The following is an 8,780-nucleotide window of genomic DNA, read 5'->3' as shown; positions in this document are numbered from 1 at the left end:
GATGACTGGATCAATAAACGACAAAGGCAAAACCTGTGACGCGAAGACGCCGGCCGTCCTTTCGAAAAAGCAAATTGAGATTTCCGCTGTACATAACGTTCACCGTGGGCTCCAATTTCCATGCATGGATTATATTGTCGTCTCTCCTCGTAGAATGTCACGGCGGTATAATAGAGAATGACGATGCGGCTACTGTATAAGGACAAAACTCCGTCTTCGCAAGGCTTCAATGACTTTTTGTCGGTAACGGGGAGTGTTGCGTTCGCCAGAGGCGAGTCTGATAAACAAGCGTGGCGTCATGAGGAAGGAAAGGTCAGACAGCCGGCCCGGATAACGTCTCATTTCCATTTTCTACAAGTCCAAGTTGCTCGGCGACCCGCTCGCAGATGAAATTCCGTCCGGTTTGCTCAAGGAAGTTTTTTTTTTTTTTAATATAGGTGCTTTTTTGTCATGGACAGGCCCAATTGTCATCTTTCAGCATTATGTCACAACCCGGTTGCCTTGAATGAAAAGCATTTTTTTTATCCGCTCAAGTGTTTTCAAACTTTTCAAAGCAAGACAACTTTGAAGAGACCTCAAGACAAGCAGAACACACTGAAAGGGGATTTGTGCTCAGACTGAAATTCATTTCAACGGAGGAGCTCTGTGGATCGGGCCTTTTGATTTATTTGGGCCTTCCATTGGAGTGGCAAACTCAAAAAAAATTAAAATAAAACTCAACCACCAAAAAGTTCGGTTGTGAGAAAGTCGACACAATCAACCCCTGTGAACCTTCTGGAGAATGTTAGCTTACAAGCTAGCTAGATGCTAATTTAAAAAGGCCCTCGTGGGACAGATTTTGGCGAACTCTTAACGCATCAAGCGGATACTTTAAAATTTTTCTCGATCTGGATCAAGATGTTAGCTAAAATCTTCGATTCCAGATCATTAAAATTATTAAAGTTGCAGAATATTGACAAGTGAATCCGTTTTCAATACGACTCATTCTCATCATCCAAGTTGTAGAGCGGCAGAAGACTATTTCAGTTCAACATCATGTGAAAATACTCCATCAGCTTCAAATCCCTTCGCTGCAACGTTCCGTCACCCTCATTTCAAAGAACTGAACTCTTGGCATTGCGACAAAAAGCGGTGAACCCGAGCCTGTAAAATGCCAATTGATTTTACCGGAGGTGTAATCCTCTCCGTTCCAGGTGACATTCCGGAGCAGGGTCCCAAGTGTGGGATGGCAACGGATGATGTAATTCGACTCAGCCTCTCATCAAAGTCAACGCGGGGAAAACTGGTCCCAGGGGAGTCCCTCTGCCAATCTGGAGGCCGCTGGATCCACTGGGGTCGGGGTGAGGGGGAGGTTCTAAGGTTGGACGATCCCATGAGCTGGATTTGTCTGATCGAGCAGAAGGCTGAATTTTGCTCTTAACCTGTCATACCATTTTTGTCCATAGGGGGATTAGTCGGGTTGGTTGCAAGTCACTTTCTCACAGTAAACCTTAAGCAAACTCGACATCGTATTTTCTTGCGCATTTGGTGTCCAAAAGCAAACAAGCCAATACCCCAAATTAACATGGGGTAAAGTTAAATAAATGTAATCATTTTTGGGCTAATTTAGCAAAATTATTACCAAATAAAAAAAGCAGTTGAGCCAATGTATTTTTTCAACGATTCCATGGAGACCTGCATGACCATTCCAAAATGATTTTTACACATTGACCGGGCCACACACGGTGTGTATCCATGCCTTTCGACACAAACCAGACAGAGCTGCTTCCTGCCTGATAGTCGGACGGCTTCACTGGGCCTGACCTTCCTCCGTTTCAGCCCAACCTACGGAGCAGAACGCTGCATGCACCATTTGACACGGCAATGGCCAAATAAATAAATGAATGAATAAATAAATAAATAAATAAATAAATAAATAAATAAATAAATAAATATAATTTGAGTTACATGATTACAAATAAATAAATACATGAATACATACTTGGATAAACATGTAAGCAGATGCATAAATAGAGCTTTGAAAGGCGTTTGAAAATAAAATGTATTATTATTATTATATATAAAGGCATAAATAAATGCATAAAAACATAAATAAACACAGAAATATATGCATAAATAATCACAGAAATAAACAAATAAAATAAATAAATAACCAAAAAAATAAATAAATAATTGAGTAACGGGGATTAATAAAAAAAAGTCCGGCATTGGTACTTTTGTAGCTCGTGTGTCTCAATTATTTTGTTTTGGAGGTCTATTGCAAACAGTTTTTTTTTTTCAATGTCTGTTTTTTTTTTCAAGCAATGAGAGTGCAAAACTAAAACAGCATCCAGTTTTTTTTTTCCTGCTGTTGTTGTTGTTAGTTTCATTCAATAGACTTTCCTCCCTAAAGGACAAGAAAATTACAGGCCGCCAGAGAGACAGAAGGCTTGCATTTGAACAAAATATGGCAGCTGACAACCGTCCTAATCTGGCAGGGGACCTTGTTGCTTTTAGTGTCATTTTTTTCCAGAAGCCATCATTCCAGTCCGCACAGCCAGGCGAGGCTTAAAAGTGGGAGGAATAAACGTAATGGCGTGTTTGGAGCTACCTGCCTTCTGTTGCTTCTTGCCGCCATCATATCCGCCGATGTTTGTGATATGATCAAAATGTGCCATTGCCTAATGCGTTTGATATGTACGATATTGACGGACTGCTTGCCAAAGTGCAAACCTTTGCGAATATGCCTCAAGAAGCAACATTTTCGTTCACAAACATCCAGGAAGTGGTCTTTCGATCAAGTCCCTTCCCTTCCGCCATCCACGATTTGGCATTGACGGCTTCAAAGTTACCAGTAGCCATGTCATCTGCTAGTCAGAGGCTAATCTAAGTTAAATATGCGTTTTTTCCCCTATTCTTTTTTTTGTGTGTATTTGTAGCTATTCATTTTGACAGTCACCATTTACCCTCCTACACCTTGCGCGCTTCTAAAATGCCACAGACAATGGTCAGCTCCATTTGGTGCATTTCCCTTACGAAACGAAAATAATATATTTTCGTTTCGTAAGGGAAATGCATCAAATGCAATATATGCAATAATATATTGTCATATATGAGGTGTTGAATTGCATTTTCTGACCATATATGTGTATATATTGGTAAATATATTTTAAAAAGTGTTGCAATTGAGACCAAAAAAATCGCACTATATTTTTCACATGTAATGGTCTGTATTTACATTATACAACATATTGCAATATATAATCATATATATTTTAAATTACATGATCTCAGAGTCAGATAGACATGCAGAGGTAGAATTAATCCTACCTCTGCATGAGTTCAATTAGTGAACAAAAATGTTTAGAAATTTATTTTTTCCTTTGATTGTTTTATGTATAGTGTTCTGAGCTTGCTCAAATAAATAAAATAAGTGGCTAATAGTTTTGGACGAAAATATCAATGACAAAAAACAAAAGTAGTCTTACAAAAATACAATTTATTTGGGGGGTCTACAGAATTGCCATGTACTTTGCCATGAAATTTTCAATTCTCCACACCGGATCTTGGAGGAATACATGCATAGAGGTTTGCAAATTTTGGTAAATCAATGAGCACACATTTTCTTTTGAACAGTGTGACATCAAATATCTGTTTCCTGCCACGGAACTTCCTTTTCAAACAAACTACATTTTCAACATTATTCAGAATACTATGTGATTTATCATACTGTCTCCAAAAAGCAAAGCACCTTCTGTTACCATGTTGCTCTACAAGAATGTAGTAGTATGCGGTGATGATGTTTCCATTCTGCATCAGTACAGTGAAGCTGTTTCTTTTCATTACCCCCGTGCACTCTTGAGAGTAATACAGCTCTCCGTTGACCAGAATTCTCTTGAATATTTTCACAAGTGTTTTTGGAGTGACTGCAAGTTGCTCTTTCATGACCAGTCGCTCTTCACTTGACAGTTCTCGAGAATAATGCAAACCAAGGGTTACAAATTGATCACTGAGTCGATCTAACTGCTTCATTCTTTTTTTGCCAGTTAATTTACTAAAAAGCTGGATGCATTCGGGAACAGCGTTTTTGAGTGAATTATTTCCTAAAATAGGCAATACTTGAATATATGTGAATTGTTTCATTATTTGCAAAGGGACACTGAGTGCCATGAAACATTTTCAGTATTTCACAATTGTATGACTCAAAGATCTAACCAGAATGGGCCCACAAAGGTCCCCAATTCCTTACAGACTGTGGTAAATGAAGACATAAATGTACGTTAAATGAATATTCCCATACAGTGTTTCAAATTGTTTCACAAAATCTACAACAAGTTTTTCACATTTTTTTAAATCCGCCTTTGTGATAATGTCCTTGCAAAGTAAGAACATGAATGTGACAAGGACTAACCAATGCTGGTAAAACATGTTGGGGAGAATTCCTTTCAGTACAAATACACTATAAAACTGTAACCAATTCTGCCATTCTGACGCCTTCCAAAACTTCCTCTGTTGAAGAGATCGTGGCACTCTTGTGATATTGCAAGGAGGCTTGATTAGTAACAGCTGTTGATCAAGTTTGTTTACTCTATTGCCAACATAATATGGCTTTTTGTGGTTATCACTGTCCAGCCACATGCTTGCCATTTGGCAAACCACTCCAAGGTGTACACTATGCATGTGATCAGGAGGCATACCAGATATGAAGTCAAAATGTGGAATATTTATCAGACATGTGGGTCCTTTAACACCCCTCACAGTTTTTTTGGTACATAAAGCCTCCTTTGCATCACATATGTCCGAAGTGCGGTCCCTCTTTGGAACATCTTTGTATGGGTACACCCTGACTGTGCCATATCCTTTCTCAACTTGTTCACCAGGATGCAAGCAGAGGCTGCATCCAAACTGGCCATTAAACTGGGTCATGTTTTGAAGTATGGGCCTAGCTACTGAATCACACATCATGAGAGCACCCACAACTTTACATTGTTCCAAAGTGCCATTGCTTGTTATCTGAAAGCCCTCGCTTGACAACTTTTGACACTCTGAAATGAATGGCTTTAAAAAAGTATTGACATTTGGCTTTTTAGCACCAAACCACAAGCCAAAAAGTAAAACATTGTCTTTGTGCACAAGGTAAGGTAGTTCATTCACAATCCCATATAATGGCCAAATACCAAAGAGTGAGGATTTGAAAACTGGCACGCCATCACAATTGAGTGTTAAGGAGTATCCATGACTACAGTCAAGTGGGCCTCCAATTTTGTTCAGATTGCAGTACATTCGACCATTTCGAATATCTTCAAAAGAGTCAGAATTAGATGTGCCATCTCTTGACTTCAGACAATGCACAATATCTTCTCTTTGAAGAAGATGTTCCAACTGTGTTTGGATTGGCAAATATATGAAGTAGTTTCCATTCTTCAGTGAGTTTGTTTTATTCCAGGTTGTGTTGCATACAACGCATTGTCCATCACCATCCTGGTCACCAAGATAGTACTCACAGTTTGGACAAAATATGTGACATTGTAAATGACTTTCTACTGGCTTAAGTTCTTTTAGGAACAAATGCTTTGAGGTTAATTGTGTGTTTTCTGGACAGTGAATATTGATCAAATCTAGGAGATCTGAGAGAGCCGTGCCTGTGAGTCTGTGTCTCAAAACAAATGAAAGTATAAGTAGAAAACTCTGAGATTGGGTAAGTCGTGAACCAGCATAAAGTGTCTCTTCGTTTTCCAGCTCACTACTATTTTTTTTTAAATGTGATTCTTCATGTACTGATTCATCACGACTATCTTCAAATAAAAGGGAAGATTTTCTTTCACTTTCAACAGTGGATGCAACACTGTCATCCAAGCAGTTATTGCTATTTGGTGACACTTCATTGCAATTAAGTTCATCGTTGAAGAGAGCTTCATCCTCTTTGGAACATTCATCCTCAAACAAGAGTGGGGAAGAAACACATCTGCCAACAGAATTGCTGCAGTCAGCATGCAGTTTCTGCAATTGGAAAAGAAAAAAAAACAAAGTATCATTTTGTATTCTCAGTGGATACCATTTAGTTCTTGTAAGTGTGAATTAGTCAAAAGTTTAATTCCGCACGATTCAAGACAGTCAGTGACAATAATCTGAATACCAATTTCACTTGATGGTCCAAGTGAAACAGGTTCTCAAGTCTATATTATTTACACTAAACAATTAAAACTTACATAGAGTCCAGGTCCTCCTGACAATCTTTCCTGTCCACTCCGGGTATCACATGGTGAGGAATCATCATCGGTTTCCTGCAGAAACAAAAAGAAAAAAAACAAACAAATATAATTTGCAATATCAATGTGAAATACAACAACATCTGGATACTTACCCCAATGTGGCTGACGTGTTTCATGCCCATTGTTAGAATCAAAGTGAGCGGAATTCTTATCTCGGGTCTGTCGTTAAGAAAATAATAAAATGTGTAAAAACGCAGATTTTTTCTAACTGCATACGTATGGTCTTGTTTACATTCTCAAAGTTCATCGATGAGAAGGTTTCTTCAGCTGTCATCTGTACAAATTTTAAGGTTTCGGATGTTTCGCCTCCTATATATATATATATATATATATATCCCTAGGGATATAGAAATAGGGCCGATACGACCAGTCAGACTTTAGTTCGCTGACGAAGCCTCTTGGATAGGAGGCGAAACGCCGAAACCTTCAAATTTGTACAGATGACGGCTGAAGAAATCTTCTCATCGATGGACCACTCCTGTACGACTGAGATCCTACACAGACGTATTCTCAAAGTTCATTACTTACCAGATCCTGCTCGGGATCATCAATCTTTTCATCTCTCATTGCTTTCCTGAGTTAAAATAAAATACAAAATAGATTCATTTTTATGTTTCAATTCATGAGTCAATCCGTCTGATTCATCTCTGAGGAAACACGTACATTGCTTGAGTAAAATAACATTAACGTGAAAATACTCTTACAAGTGTTAACACCATAGCTATTCTTATAATCGCTGCCCATTTTTCTTCTGTATAAAATCAGTATTAAGATGTTTGAAACAGTTAGCTTTGCCGTGTTCTGTGTAGCCATAATTCAATGAAAAATACGAACCTTTTCTTCCACAAACGTCTTGTTCTTCTTGGAATATCCATATGATGAGCACCCAAGAGGATATATTTCCTTTTCAGTCGAAGTCGGTCCATTTTCTACTTTTGTTTTACTCCAATCGTGATGAAAAAGCACTCTCTAACTTTCGTTGGTCGGTTGTGGTTTGGAAAAAGACGACGTAAAAAAATAAAAACGCGAGTCATTTACTAGAATGCTTGGCGTATATGGAGCATGCGCAAAACAGTAATCACGAACCAACCCTCGCGATATTTAAAGCCCGCCCTCTGCTGAAAAACGTCGAATAGTTTAGGCTCGTAAAAGGAGCGGGAGAACTTCAAATCAATTTATTTGGGTGCAATTATCACACAAGAAAACAGAAGTGACACTGTCTTTTGTGGAAATGTCAAAATATAGGTTTGCACTTGTCAGTTGGGCCAAAGGGCCTGACAAAGACAAAACCAGCATCGTTCCACTGAGCTGGATAATTGACTTTGACCCAGCCACTACTGACAAGAACTATCTAGTAGAATGTCGAACGACAAACACCAAGAAACCGGTGAATGAATGGCCGGTCGAATTGGCTTTAATTCTACAGTTAGCAGGTAAGTCTTTCTTACACTCTCAAATTTGTCTTTCCGATTAGTTCCTTCAAATTGTTTTTTTGTTCTGTACAGAGGTCAAGCTATTAAAATGTGTATCCCATATTTCACCATTTTGCAGTGTAAAATTGGGACATAAATATTTGTTCTACAGTATTAGAAATCAAATTTGATAGAAATATATCCTTCTAAATTTGTGTAGAAAGAGAGGCTATACTGAGAGCTGCTGAGCGTGAGCTTCACTCGCCAGAATTCAGCTCGGAGATATACAGGATGAGAAAAGGAAAACGCATTTTCTTTGGTGAAGGCAGTGCCAGTGACAAAGCCTCTGGCACTGAATATCCAAAACAGGTAATCTAGAGTTGTCACATTATGTAACATTTATGCCATAATAATAATTAAAAAAAAAATCTCTTCCCTTTAGAAAAAAGCCAAAGTAGCAGCTCAAAGACGAATGGAAGAGGAAATACTTTCAGGGCACAGTCAATCCAGCCCTGGTACCGAAGAATCATCGAACCAGGAAACCTATGATTTGACAAAAGATCAGCAGAGCCAGATCAAGAACTTACAAGAAGAAAATGCCAAACTGCGCCACATTGTAGTTAAGGGCAAGTATTGGATATTTCATACATACACAATATACCTGTGTGTAATATATATATATATATATATATATATATATATATATATATATATATATATATATATATATATATATATATATATATATATATATATAGACCATGTATGCTGCATTCACAGAGCATGTTCCAAGAATCACACACACACACACGCACACACACACACACACACACACACACACACACACACACACACACACACACACACACACGCACACGCACACACACACACACACACACATGCACACACACACACACACACACACACACACACACGCACACACACACACACACACACACACACACACACACACACACACACACACACACATAATAATGAGTAATTGAGGTTTCAAATTGTCTATGTGATTGTGCGTGTGTCAACCATCAATCACTGTCTGCATCATTTACACAGATTGTTGCTGTAAATAAACCATAGGTTAGCAAACCCGTTACAG

The 8,780-nt window shown here is 38.4% G+C and overlaps 1 long non-coding RNA gene across 1 annotated transcript; it reads right to left on the bottom strand.

Moving 5' to 3' along the window:
- Positions 1-3,466: 3,466 nt before the first annotated feature.
- LOC148890740 (uncharacterized) lies at positions 3,467-8,120 on the bottom strand. The gene is made up of 5 exons (XR_016116636.1): positions 7,086-8,120; positions 6,780-6,825; positions 6,344-6,410; positions 6,189-6,263; positions 3,467-5,979 (listed from the first exon to the last, which is right to left on the bottom strand). It is a non-coding gene; the product is annotated as an uncharacterized LOC148890740 (long non-coding RNA).
- Between the last annotated feature and the right edge of the window lie 660 nt (positions 8,121-8,780).

The sequence above is a fragment of the Hippocampus bargibanti genome, linkage group LG12 (genome assembly GCF_051943395.1).
Source record: "Hippocampus bargibanti isolate YZ-2025 linkage group LG12, ASM5194339v1, whole genome shotgun sequence".
Classification (NCBI taxonomy): Eukaryota; Metazoa; Chordata; class Actinopteri; order Syngnathiformes; family Syngnathidae; genus Hippocampus; species Hippocampus bargibanti.
Note: the sequence above shows the minus strand (reverse complement) of the source record. Positions and strands in the feature narration are given on the sequence as shown.